Here is a 14,266-nt window from a genome sequence, read left to right as displayed (position 1 = left end):
GGCTTCCGGCTTTTCTTTTTTTTTCTCACCTCCTCTGCCTTATAGAGTTACTTTTACCTGCCTGGCTCAGTTGTGGTCTTTGCATGAGCCACACAGATTCAGTTTACTTTCTCTGGAAAAACTGAAAGGCAAAATAAACAGGAATCACTTGGCAAAAATAGGATGGGTGAAGGAGAATGTAACAAGATTATAAAAATTTCTAAAACTTGGTCTGATGCTAAAATGATTGTAGTGGCAGGGGGCCTTCTTTCTTTTCTTTCTTTTTTTAATGTTTATTTTTGAGAGAAAGAGTGTGAGCAGGGGAGGGGCAGAGAGAGGGAGACACAGAATCTGAAGCAGGATCCAGACTCTGAGCTGTCAGCACAGAGCCCGATGTGGGGCTCAAACCCACAAACCATGAGATCGTGACCTGAGCCGAAGTCGGATGCTTAACCAACCTAGCCACCTGGGTGCCCCCAGAGCCCCCTCTTTCGTTTTTATTTATTTATTTATTTATTTATTTATTTATTTATTTATTTATTTATTTATTTATTTATTTATTTTTGGGACAGAGAGAGACAGAGCATGAACGGGGGAGGGGCAGAGAGAGAGGGAGACACAGAATCGGAAACAGGCTCCAGGCTCCGAGCCATCAGCCCAGAGCCTGACGCGGGGCTCGAACTCACGGACCGCGAGATCGTGACCTGGCTGAAGTCGGACGCTTAACCGACTGCGCCACCCAGGCGCCCCAGAGCCCCCTCTTTCGGAGGGTTGGTTGGTTGGTCAGGTTTTTCTCGGTTCTACCCCTATCAGAAACCCTCCATTACTTATTTTGTTTACTTGCATGCAAAGGTACCTAATTCTAGCACAACCTCTGGTTTCACCTACCACAATTCCCTACATTTACACTCCAGCGTAATGGAACACCCTTCTTTCTTGGGCACATGCTCTGGGCCACATCCCCTACCAGCACCCTCCACATGCTGCTGCTGCCTGTCAAAAATAACAATCTTCAATAATGATCTCAAATGTCATTTGAACTATGAAGTCTATTTGTCAAACTAAATATAGTAACTTCTTTAGGAAAATAAAACACAAAACTTTTATTAAACCAGTATCATTAGAGAAGGGCGCCTGGGTGCCTCAGTCAGTTAAGTGTTTGACTCTTGATTTCGGCTCAGGTTGTGATCTCACCATGGTGAGACCAAGCCCTACATCAGGCTCTGCGGAGTGTGGAGCCTGCTTAAGATTCTCTCTCTCTCTCTCTCTCTCTCTCTCTTTCTCTCTCCCCCCTTCTACCCCTCCCCCCCCATGTGCATGCGCATGCTTTCTCTGTCAAAAAATTAAAAAAACCAATACCATTAGAGAAAAATTAGAAAATACAAACAAGCAGGGTGCCTGGGTAGCTTAGTTGGTTGGGCGTTTGATTCAGCTCAGGTCATGATCTCACAGCTCATGAGTTCAAGCCCCGCGTCAGACTCTGTGCTGACAGTTCAGAGCCTGGAGCCTACTTCAGATTCTGTGTCACCCTCTCTCTCTGCCCCTCCCCCACTTGTGGTCGGTCTGTCTGTCTCTCACTATCTCTCAAAAATAAACATTAAAAAAAATACAAACAAGCAAAAGGAAGAAAACATCTGCTCCAAGAAATCCATTGTGATGTGTTTGGTTATCGGTTTCTCTGTAGGAGGAATCCTCTGGCCCCACAGTTTTTCTGGGAACCCTAAAGAATTATGGAATTATATTCTTTTTTTTTTTAAGTTTATTTATTTTGAAAGAATGAGAAAAAGGCAGAGAGGGAGAGAGAATCTTAAGTAGGCTCCACGCTGTCAGTGCAGAGCCCCAAATGGGTCTTGATTTCATGAATCATGAGATCATGATCTGAGCAGAGATCAAGAGTCCAACGTTTAACAGACTGAGTCACCCAGGCACCCTGTAACTCATTTTTTTCAGGTAATAAAAATTCCAGTCTAGTCTAACGTCAAAAATGTCAATGTCTTACTTCCTTTAAAGCTCCCTCCATCGGGGCACCTGGGTGGTGCAGTTGGTTAAACGTCCGACTCTTGATCTCAGCTCAGATCACGATCTTGCAGTTGGTGAGTTCCAGCCCTGCATCAGGCTCTGTGCTGATGGCGCTGATGGCAAGGAGCCTGCTTGGGTTCTGTCTGTCCTCTCTACCCCACCCCTGCTTGTGCTCTCCTGCTCTCTCTCTCTTTCAAAATAAATAAACTTAAAAAAAGAACCAAAATAATAACAACCAAAAAAAATCTCCCTCCCTCATCTCTCTTTCCTAGCCTCTACTTTCATCAAGTCCACTTCAGGCTGAGAACCCACTGTGGGGATGGGGTGTGGTTTGTTCCTCGTTGTCCTGCTTTGCTCCCCCACTCCTTAGTTGTCTCTGGGCCCTCTGGGATTAGTGGAGGGGTGCAACTTAAGGGAGCAAAAACAGACTCATTAACCTGGTACAAATGTAATCAGAGTTGGGGCCTTCTGGGGTGCAGCCAATGTCAAATACCAATTCTATTTCTCCATTGAATGCTTCTGTGAGCTCTTTGCCAATTCCCATTGAGGACTTTGGCTAGAAGTCCCTTGACATGGGTCATGTCTTCTATGGCTAGTGGCTTTACCACTGTCCCTCCCAGGTCTTAGCTTCTGGTAGTCAACTCTGGCGTAGGCACCCTGCTTCTCCAGATAGACATCTTGTGTTGTGTCCCTTGTTCAGCTCCCTTCCTCAGCCCACAAGAAACATGCCTCTTTGCCTTGCTGCCATCAGGGAGGGTACAGTTTGCTTCCTCTGTCATCAGTGTCAGCTCTCACATCTGGGCCCTGCATGGTTCTCTGGTCTCATTTTGTCCCATTCTCCTAGCCCACTACACCCGAGCTATACGGGGCCTATTTTTATTTGTCAAACACACCATGCTCAGGCATTCTCACTAGCTGTAGCTTCTTCCTGGGAAGATTGCGCACTCTCCCTTCTCTGCACTCACCTCCTCCATATTCCTTTGGCTGGCTTCTTTATTCTGAACTGAGCTTAAATGTTGCCTCTCACAGAGACTTTCCCTGATCATTCATCCTAAGGTAGCAACACAGTCACCATCATATCACATCTGTTTTTTTTTTTCCTTTTTTTCTTTTCTTTTTTTACATCTGTTCTAATTCTCTGCCTAGCACTTACCACCATCTGATAGTTTTCTAATTTATGTAACTGGTCTGAATAGGGAATCTCAAATGTACTCGTGTAAAAAAAAATTGGGAGGTTTTTTTCAAAAATTGCTACCTCTGTTCCCCATCAAACCTCTTTTTTCCTCTGGTTAAAAAGCTTCCTTGGTGATCTATTTCCATCATATTTCAGGCTGATTGTTATAAGTGCCTCTTTCTATTACTAAGATTTCAGTTCAGATTCATTTTAAAAATCCAATCTTGTACTTGAATCAAACCTCTTCTCTCCTTCAGCATACACTGAATTTGTGGCTTTGGGGAAGGTAGGAGGAAATACTTGCCCTCAAGTCCTGTTCTCTTGTTCTGCCACTGGCACTTATCCCCCTGGTGTGGGGGAGGGGAGGGAGAAGACGTTAGCTTCTGTGCCTGCTCCCGGTGAGAAGACTAGCCTCCTGGATTGATTTCCTTTTTGTGCATGCACATGTTGGTAAAAGAAGGTTGTGGTTCTTTTGGATGTCACTGCTTCTCTATTTAACACTGATTGGCCATGAGTTCCAAGAATAGGGCAAGCATTCAAATGCTGATTCTTTCCTAGAAGTTATCTTTTGCATCTTTGGATGGCCTTTTGGGGTTTCTTCATGATTACTCTTTCTATAACTTTTGTTTTACTTGGATTAATAATGACCCCCCCCCATTTTCTTAGTTTTCAATGTAGTTATTGTTTTTTTCCTGAACACCTCCAACAGATTAGTCAAATGCCTAGCAATTCTTCTAAATGCTTCAACAAATAAAATCTGTCAGTTCCAAAAGATTTCAAGTACGAAAGGAGAGTCGAAATTACATACATTTAAGTAACTTGTAGTTAAATAATTCTCAGTGAAAAAAAATATCAGTTCCCCCCTTCCCCCCCCTTCTTAGAAGACCTCCTTCCCCACCTTCCATCCTTCCTCTAAAATCTGTATTGGATGCTCTATAGGCATGAGCATTTTGTTCTGAAGCTTCTTAGCTGGAACCACTTGGTTGGGTCTCATGTATTCCCTACCTTGTTAACTCATTTTGCTGAAGCTCATGGTACATGGGAGGAGAGTTTTCATATTTCAGAAAATGTTTTTACTCCGTCTTCACAATTGATTGGTGGTTCAGCTGCTGTGACAGATATTCTCTGATTGCCTCTCCAGAACCTGTCAGTCTCCACCCTTCACTCTGGTCTCTGTCCCCAGGAGGCCAACCTTTAGGAACTACATCAGCTGGCTCCCTTGCCCTCAGGTTTCTGCTGGAGGTCAGCCAATCTCTAGGGAGGATGGAAAGGGAAGACAGGTATTTATTCCCTCAGTCACAACATTAGGGCCTCGGCAGGCTATGGCCCTCCATTGAAAGTCACTTATCTACTCAAGACAGTCTTCTCTTTCTGAATCCTGGTAACCACTACCTTCCTTCCTTCCATGGACTTCGGGATGGGAACACAGAGTTTTTAGGACTGTGGTATCTCTTCTCACTCTGTAGTTTTAGCCCTTTATCAAATCCTTCTCGAATTATCTATCCCCTTTCCCGGGTTGAAATTCTAGGGTGGAAATTATCTTCCTCAGAATTTTAAGGGCATTGCTCCTCTACCTTCTAGTTGCAACATGCTGTTAAGAAGTCTGATGCCAGTTTGACTCCAATTGTGTTGTAAGTTACGTTTATCCTTTGGGATCTTCTCCCTAGTTATGATATTGTGCAATGTCTCCATGATGTGATTCGGTGTGGATTTGGTTTCATTCATTGTGGTAGATATTTGATGGACTATTTGAATCTGGAGATTCACATTCTTCAATTCAAAGAACAATTTTTTCCCATTATTTATTTGGTAACCTCCGTATTTTTGCTCCCTCCTAGCACTCTTACTGGTTTGGATGGTGGACTACTTGCTCTGACTCTAATTTTCTTATCTTTTCTATTATTCATCTCTTATATTTTTTGTTCTTATTCTGGGAGATTTACCTCAACTTTCTCTTCCACCCCACCTGTTGATTTAAATTTTTCAGTTATATGTTTAAAAGCTATACAAATTTTATTAGTAAGATCTAACAGTTAAGCAAGGAAAACAAAACTTCTTCAGAGTCCTTAAAATATTTTATAAACACTTTATATTTCAACAAAGGTCTTTTATCTTGGAATAGGCAGCTAACAGCATCACTACAGCTAAATATTTTATAAACACATGTGAAAAAAATACTGCAGTTGATCTTTGAATAACACGGGTTTAAACTGTATGGGTCCATTTATATGTGGGGTTTTTTTTATACAGTACAGTATTACAAATGTATTTTCTCTTATGATTTTCCAATATTTTCTTTTCTCTTGTTTACTTTATTGTAAGAATACAGTGTATAATACATATACAATATGTGTTAATCAACTGTTGGTGTTATTGGTAAGGTGTCTAGTCAACAGTAGGCTATCAGTAGTTAAGTTTTTGGAGACTCAAAAGTTATTCATGTATTTTCAACTATGCGGTAGGTCAGCGTCCCTAACTTCCGTGTTTTTCAAGGGTCAAATCATCAGACTGTACACCTTAATCTTACATGTTATATGTCAATAATATCTCAATAAAACTAGAAAAAAACATTTTAATATATATTAGTTTCCTTTCAATCCATTCCTATGTATAGGAGATAATTGTATATGGTATTATCCAATTTTTGTAAATATTATATATATTCTTCCTTTAAAAAACTATTAATAAAGGTAGTTAGTTTCATAATATTTTTTTGAGTGCATATATCATAGTGTACTCAACAGTTCTCTTGTTAGATATTTTGGATGTTTCCAAAATTACTGCTAAAGATATTTTTGTTCAAAAGAATTTTTCCATGCTTTGGATTATTTTTGAGGGTTATTTTTTTTAAGTTTTTTTTTTTTTAAGTTTATTTATTTATTTCAAGAGAGAGAGAGTGCCCATGTGTAAGCGGGGGCATACGGAGAGGGAGAAAGAGAATCCCAAGCTAACAGCACAGAGCCCAACATGGGACTATATACCATGAACCATGAGATCATGACCTGAGCTGAAATCAAGAGCTGGATGCTTAACCAACTGAGCCATCCAACGCCCCATAGCTCACTGTTTTTTGGTTTAAAAACTACACCCATGGCCAAAGATTTGACAACCTTATGTGTTTTTTACCATTTTATGGTTAGCCATGCATTGGCCTAATTATATGATATAAAAAAGAATTTAAATTATTAAACATACCTCGACAAAGCTTAACACATCTAAAAATATTTTTTCCTGATAATTTGGGATGCTTCCTTTAGAAAGTGTTCGATCCTTGGGGCACCTGGGTGGCTCAGTCAATTAAGCATCTGACTTTGGCTCAGGTCATGATCTCACAGTTTGTGATTTCAGGCCCCGAGTCGAGCTCCCTGCTGACAGCTCAGAACCTGGAGCCTGCTTCGAATTCTGTCTCCCTCTCTTCTCTGCCCCTTCCCTGCACATTCTCTCTGTCTCTGTCTCTCTCAAAAATAAATAAACATTAAAGAAAGTGTTGAGTTCTTACATGGAGTTTGGTCTTTTTCTGGAGCAATTATTCTAATGTACTGATAATGTTTGATGATTTTTGTATCTCAATCATACTTAATTACTGCAGGTTTATAAGATGTTATATATATATATATATATATATATATATATATATATATATATATATATATTTATACACCTTTCTTTGTTTTCAAATATTTATTTGGTATTTTCTTGTATTCTTTAAGTAACCTTTAAAATAATTTAGTTCCAAATCTCCTTGGGATGTTGATTACAATCGTGGTAATATAAATTAATTTGGGAAAAAATGACATCTTTTAAAACTTCAGTTAAGGAAAATCTTTTAGCTATGTCTTTTATATTTCTCAGTGAGGTGGTATAGTCTTTCTCATATTGGTAGCACACATTCCTTGTTGAAATTTCCGGGTATTCAGTTTAATCCATCTCTGGTCGTGAGATTAATTGTGAGGTTACTCATGGTAGTGAAGAGCTTGACCTAGGGATGGCTGTACAACTGAGCTTCACTGAAATTGGAATATGGCCTGGGGAAATGGAAGCACCTAGCTTCAGCTACACAGACCAGGTTTTCTGGTTTTCACTTCAAATGCAGAAGTTTGTTGATCTTCTGCCATTAGGGTAATAAAGTACCTCCCTTTCTAGTCCCATTGGTCCTGCGGTTGAACCACCTGGCCATTGACTCTGCTAATCTCTTCTCCATTTCACAGCTTTGGCTTGCTCAAAACCAATCTGAATTTCCTATACCCATGGCCCATGTTTGCCCCTTCCTGCCTCATAGCCACTCTCACATTACAAATTCAGATTAAGTTCCCTTTACAACCCATTAGGCCTGGGGGTGGTAGTGGCTCCTGGCCACCGCAAGCCCCAGTGTCCTGCCCCTTCCCTCGTTAGTTTCCTTCAGCCCTGCCCACACTAGTCCAAACAGCCCAGGACATTGTAGGGTGGGACACGGCAGGGCTGGCATGTGCCTCAGGCTTCCGAAGGTGAGACTCCGTGTGATGTTGGAGGTCATAAGTGGAACTTCATTACTGTTCTACTAGCCTGCGACCTTCTGTGAGAAACAGAATGGAGCTACTCCAATAGAACTGGCGGGAAATAGGTTTTTTAAAAATTATGAAATTTTGGGGCGCTTGGGTGGCTCAGTCGGTTAAGCAACCGACTTCAGCTCAGGTCATGATCTCACTACTCGTGAGTTTGAGCCTGGCATTGGGTTCTGTGTTGACAGCTCAGAGCCTGGAGCCTGCTTCATATTGTTTCCCTCTCTCTCTCTGCCGCTTGTGCTTTCTCTCTCTCTCTCTCTTTCTCAGATATGAATAAAACATTAAAAAATTAAAAAATTTGAACTTTTGGGGCCCCTGGGTGGTTCAGTCAGTTGAGTGTCAGACTTCAGCTCAGGTCATGATTTCACAGTTTGTGAGTTTGAGCCCCACATCAGATCCTCTTTCCTTTTCTCTCTTTGCCCCTCCCCCACTTGCTCTCTCAAAAATAAACATTAAAATAATTATGGACTTTTTACTTAAAAAAATTATAAAATGCAAAAATGCATAAAGATTTTTAAAGTGTACAATTTAAAGATTAACCACGAAAGAGTATAAAATTCAAAGATTAACAAATGAAAAAAACATACCCCGGCACTCATTATCTGGCTCAGTTACCACATGTAGAAGAAGCCTTTGGGACTGGCGCTCAGTGCTAGCTGAATAGCACCTCCAGGCACCAAGGTTTACTATGTCATATCTGCAAAGGGTGGCTTCCCCCCTCCCCCATGTTTTCCAAGCCAGTGGCATTCCTAGACTCCCAGTGTCAGGTTCTGTGATGTTTCACGACGAATGAGGTTAGCCTAGGAGGTAGTATCAATAACAGTAGAAACAAGTACCAACCAAGCAGTGAACATTTGGACTGTTGACTATTACAGAGTTTGAATACTTTCCCCATTCTTGTTTAGGAAAAGAAGCAGTGCCTGTGGGAGGGAGAGGTTACTTTACTTCTGCTTAGACATGGTTTTGGTCTACTCATAACTTGTGTTATTTATGGTTTTGCCTTACTTTGAGATCCCACGTACTCCTGGGTTCTGTTTACTGCTTTCCCTTTAGTGGGAAAGTGGCCTTGCCCTCTGTGGCTGAGTGTCACGTTTGAACTCCCAGCAAGACAAAGAATCTGTGTGGTCTGCTTGGGGATATTGTCCTGGTGAGACACAGCATTGCCCAGGAGGCTGCCTCCTCAGTACCTAGCTCCTCTACTTCACGGTCCATTCTTAGAATAAACTTCCATAAACCCATGCAACTTGAGCGAGCACGACTCTGTTCCTTGTAACCCCAGTGAGCCTGAATAACTCACAGATCAAATTGGCAGAATCTCCAATAAGGGGGAGGATGAAGTATAGAGGACGTTCAGATTATAGTCTCAGGTAATCAAACATGCAAAGCTATCATAGAGAATGTAAGGCACCCCCTGGTGCTCAAAAGGTGGCTCAATAATTTCTTGAAATAATTGTTGGTGTTTTTCTTTTGTATTCCCTTTTTCCCCCACACTGTGAAGGTGGCTAGGCCTTTTAGGCTTCCTTGCTTGAGGATTTTTGCAGGCAGGACAGAAAGAAGAAATCATTCAAAGTCAACAGTTCTCCTTGCCTTTTGTGAAAGTTCTAACTGCATTGAGGAGACTCAGCTGGGTGTCCCAGAGGGGTAGGGTGATGAATGAAGGCTTGTGGGGTCTGGGAGGAAATGAAGAGATAGTGGTTAGGCTCCTAAATTGGAAAGGGATCAGAGGTCTATGGGTCTTGCAGGCAATGGACCCCTGTGCCCTGCTCTGTGGGCTCTGGGGAGGTGGTGACATAGTAAAGAGGGTGATCCTAGGGTGCCTGGAGTGACCAGAGTTTCCAACCTTGACAACCGTTCTTCTTCTCCTTCCCCTCCTCCTCTTCCTCCTCCTCCTCCTCCTTCCCTTTCCCCTTTCCCTTCCTCTTCTTCATCTTCTTCTTTGTCTTCTTCATCTTCTTCTTCTTCTTCTTCATTTTAGAGAGTGGGGCAGAGGGAGAGGGAGAGAGAATCCCAAGCAGGCTCCACGCTCAGCACGGAGCCTGACATGGGGCTCTATCCCACGACTTTGGGATCATGACCTGAGCGGAAATCAAGAGTCAGATTCTAAAAGGAAGGGGAAATGGAGTCGGAGTAAAATGATTTAAAAACAATAAAGAACAACAACAACGACAAAAGAACATGGTACCCTCTCTATGACCCAGAAACTTCACTCATAAATAATTACCTAAAAGAAATGAAAATATATATTCACAAAAAAAGACTTGGATAAGAATATATATATGGCAGATTTATCCATAATAGCCCCAGACTGGAAATAACCCAGACATCCATCAATAGGAGAATGGGAAACAGATTATGATGCATTCATGTGATGGAATATTACAGAGCAATAAAAAGGAATGAACTAATACAACAACAACAGCAACAACATGGGTGAATCTCTGAGACATGCTGAAAAAATCCAGACATAAGAATACATACTGTATAACTCCAATGATCCCATGGAAAAGATAAATCTACTCTGTAATGACAGCTGGTTCGGTGATGGCCTTGGGCTGGGGGTCGGGAAGGGGTACAGTGGATCTTTTGGGGGGGTGCTGTAAATGTTGAACATACTGATTGTAGGTGGTTACCTGAGTGTATCATTTTGTCTAAGTTCATTGTGCACTTAAAATGGGTACATTTTATTTTTTGTAAATCATACTTTAATAAAGTTTTAAAAAATGAATGAGTTACTAATGCATGCAGCAATGTGGAAGAATCTCAAAGAGAAAAGCCCCAAAACATTATCCTGAGCCAAAAAAAGCAGACACAAAAAATGCATAGGATTCCATTTAATAAAATTCAAGAACAGATAAAACGAATCCATGGTACTGGAAAGCAGAAAAGTGTTGCCTGGCGGCAGGTCATGAGGGAATTATGTGGGGTGGTGGCAAGGTTCTGTATCATGTTTGGGGGTGGTTATTACATGGATGTATGCATGTATTGAAAGTCCTTATACACCTAAAATCTTTGTTTTTCACCATCTTTAGATTGTACCTTTGTGTGATTTTGTGGGAAAAAAAAGACACATAAGAACAGAACAATAACAATAAAGAACATATTTTGCACACATGAAATTGCTGAGTGAGTCACTTCTGTACACTGATTTTTCTCATAATGGTTGTGTAATAGAGCAAAGGGTAAGGTGGATGACACAGCCACCTGATACTGAGAAGCCACATCCTGCTGGAGCCCATGCTCTCTATTTGCACACAGCTGCAACTCAGTTTTAGAAATGTGTATAATGAACAGAAAATAACACCAAGAGTTATCAGCTCTGCTCCATATGGAGGGCAACTGGGAGTCAGACATCACTCTGGAGGGACAGGAGCTGTCTTTCCCCAAAACCTTGGACTGGGGAGGGCTCCTCCTCTGAGCACATGGCATGGAGGCTATGAGCCCCTGACAAACCCTGAGCTCTGTCATCAGGAAAGAAGTGAACATGGCCTTTGAGCACCAATACTTCCTGCTACACCTCCCATTCTTCCCAGCACCATAGCTATTCTTTCCAAGTTCCATGTCGATGTCCAGATCCACGTGCTATCCACAGCCATCAGGTTGAATTGCTTTTCCTTCAAGTATGCAAACCTCTTCTGACAGATTGGGAACTGCTGGCCTATAATTCTCTGTGCTCAGGATCCTTTCCTCGTTAATCAAGTCAAGGACCCAGGTCCTCCCAAAGCATCATGGGTACCATGTGATAAATGTAACTAGGATGGCATGTTCACCTGTTATTCCACATGCATGGGAGAGCTCACTTTGGTTGAGTGCAAATTCACGATAGTCCAGGAGCTTTCCCTTTTACGAAACCGCCATGTCTTTAAGTATCCTACTTACTGCTCCCCAGAGAGGGGGTGTGTGGTTTATGAGCCTCCTTGTCCAGAGAAAGAGGACCGTCTCCCTGGCATGGGCTGGATGGGGTGCTGAGCAGAGTGGCAAACGTTACTACCACTTGGATGATGGATGGTATGAATATGACTTGCTGCCACTTGGCAGTTTTCAACAGACATCAGTGAAGAAGAAAGCTGAGCTCAGGGTCCGAGGTGCTCCCCAGAGAATGGTAAGGCTGAGCCTCTTCCTGTGAATGCTTGCGGATATCTTGAGCTCACATTCTCCTAACTGCTCAGCACCTCCCCTTCCTCCTTCCCACTACCGGCTTTCTTTAGTCTAGGTGGCTAGAAAGTTCTTTCAGGTGTGTATCTGAACTGTTTTGGTCCCATTCTTAGACTGCATGCTTTGTATTTCTGGGTTTTGTTTTCTAGTTCTCTGGTGGCTGACCTGTGCTTAGCTGTTTGGGTTGGGGACATGGGCAGTGGGAGTGGGAGTAAACTGATGGAAAGCCAAGTTGAACAAAGGAAGTTTGAGTGGGAGAAAGCGGGGTGCAGGAGAGAGGTGGGGGCACATAAGATTGATATTTCTTTTCAGTAGCATCCAGCTCCATCCATGTATACAAGTAGACACAGGAACTTAATTCAGTGTGTACTGCAATATTACTCCCTTGAGGTAAAAGGGTTAATGCAGCTTCCAAAGAATACTGAGAATTGATTGAATGAGGATGGTATAGATTACTCACTGCCTGTAATGGTTCTCCAAAACGTCAAGTAAACCCATTATTTTCCTCACCAACTGCCTTGTCTATGGTTGGTTGATCTAATTAGCTCTTTGCCCTCATTAAAATGGATGCATTCTCTAACTGATTACAGCTGTGTAATAATGTCTAAAGCATTGCTAACGGAACTTTCTGCAGTGATGGAAATATTCCATATCTACATTGTCCAGTACAGTAGCCAACAACCACATGAGGCTAGTGAGCACTTGAAAATGGCTAATATAGCCGATGAACTGAATTTTAGTTTATTTAATTTTATCCAATTTAAATTTCAATAGCCACACACGACTAAATGGCTCCTGTACTAGACAATGCAGGTCTACAGCTGACCTGTGTGCTCTGGCAAAATGTGAAAGGGCTTCATACTGCCCCAGCTCCTGAGCAAATTGGTATGACATAGAATGGGTGCTCAATAAACTTTCATTGAAATAGCCAAAATGCTACCCTTGGATGAAGTGGAGGGATTTGGGGTTTCCGTAACAGCAGTTATAGGGGTAGGGGCAGACAAGATTTCTCTTGCCAATTCTCTCCACCTCCTCAGGTGAAATGTGGGACGCCCCTTCTAGAACCAGGGATGGGTTCTTGAAGAGCAGGTCCATTTTGTGTAGTAAGGTGCCAGACATAGTTGCTAGGCAAGGGAAAGATACATTTCAAGTGAAACTGGAGAATAACTTGTTGCCGAAAGGTAGGAGGACTTGGAGGTGTATTGTGATGAAACATCACTTCCCAAAGTGTAGATGGGATTCATTTATACAAACCAGGTTGGATCTCATGGTCTGGCTTCAATAATTCCCCGAAAACTTTTCCTTGACACCAGGAAACTGCATCTGCCTCTCATTAGATTGTGAATTCTCTTGGACAAACATTGTCCAGTGCTTATTTTTTTGCTAAGTTTCTGTGGCTTGTAGTACTGAACATCTTCACTGGGGCCTTCCTTTCCCTCACCACTGCTTCCAGTCAATCAAGTCCTGCTGAGCTTATCTCTCCATACAATCAAATCTGTTCTTTCCTTTCTCTCCCCCCCTTCACTGCTTTAGTCAGTGCCTTGTAGCTTCTTCCTGGACCTTTGCTGTCTCACACTTCTCCAATCGGGATCATGGTACATAGTTGGGCAGTTTGTATACCACAAAATCTGCTTGCATTCCTGTGCCCTAGGGTGGACCTTGTGATTTGCACAAAGGTGCCACATAATCTTGGTGGTATAGACCTGCTCTAAAACAGTAGCTGCTAGCTACATGTGGCTATTTACATTTTAATTAATTAAAATAAGTAAAATTTAAAGTTTAATCCCATAATCATACTGGCACATTGCAAATGCCTAATAGCCACATGTGGCTAGTGGCTACTGTGTCAAACAGCACAGAAAAAGAACATTTCCACTGTTGCCGTAAGTTTTGTTGGACAGCACTGGATAACTCTGCTTCTAAACCAGTCTATACAATTTGCTAGTGTGAATGATCTTTAATGCTAATCTAAATATGTCCTTCTCTGCTAAAAAGCCTTCGATGATTTCCACTTCAATCAGCACCGATCAGGTAGCAGGTGGTGAATCAATTTTGTGGGTCACAACCAGCCTAAGAACAAAACCAAGCTTATAAGGAAGTCCTTCTATGATCTGAACCCTCCCGGACCCCCTTTCTAACTTTCTAACACTGTTTTGTGCCAGGTTCGACTAATTTAAGAACTGCTGGTGGTTTCACCTAAGACACTGAGCTTTTTTTCTTTCATCTCTGTACCTTTGCTCATGCTGAATCCTCTTTTTGGAGTACTGGTCTATCTTCTCTTTGCCTGGACAACTTCTACTCATCACATAAGCCTCAGCTTAAGAAACAGCTACTCCAGGAATCCTGCCCTAAACGCTGCAGAGCGGGATGGATGCCCTTCTCTGACCTTTCATCACAAGCG

Source organism: Panthera leo, chromosome B3, assembly GCF_018350215.1.
Source record: "Panthera leo isolate Ple1 chromosome B3, P.leo_Ple1_pat1.1, whole genome shotgun sequence".
Lineage (NCBI taxonomy): Eukaryota > Metazoa > Chordata > Mammalia > Carnivora > Felidae > Panthera > Panthera leo.
The sequence above is the reverse complement of the archived record's forward strand: the minus strand, read 5'-3'. Positions refer to the sequence as shown.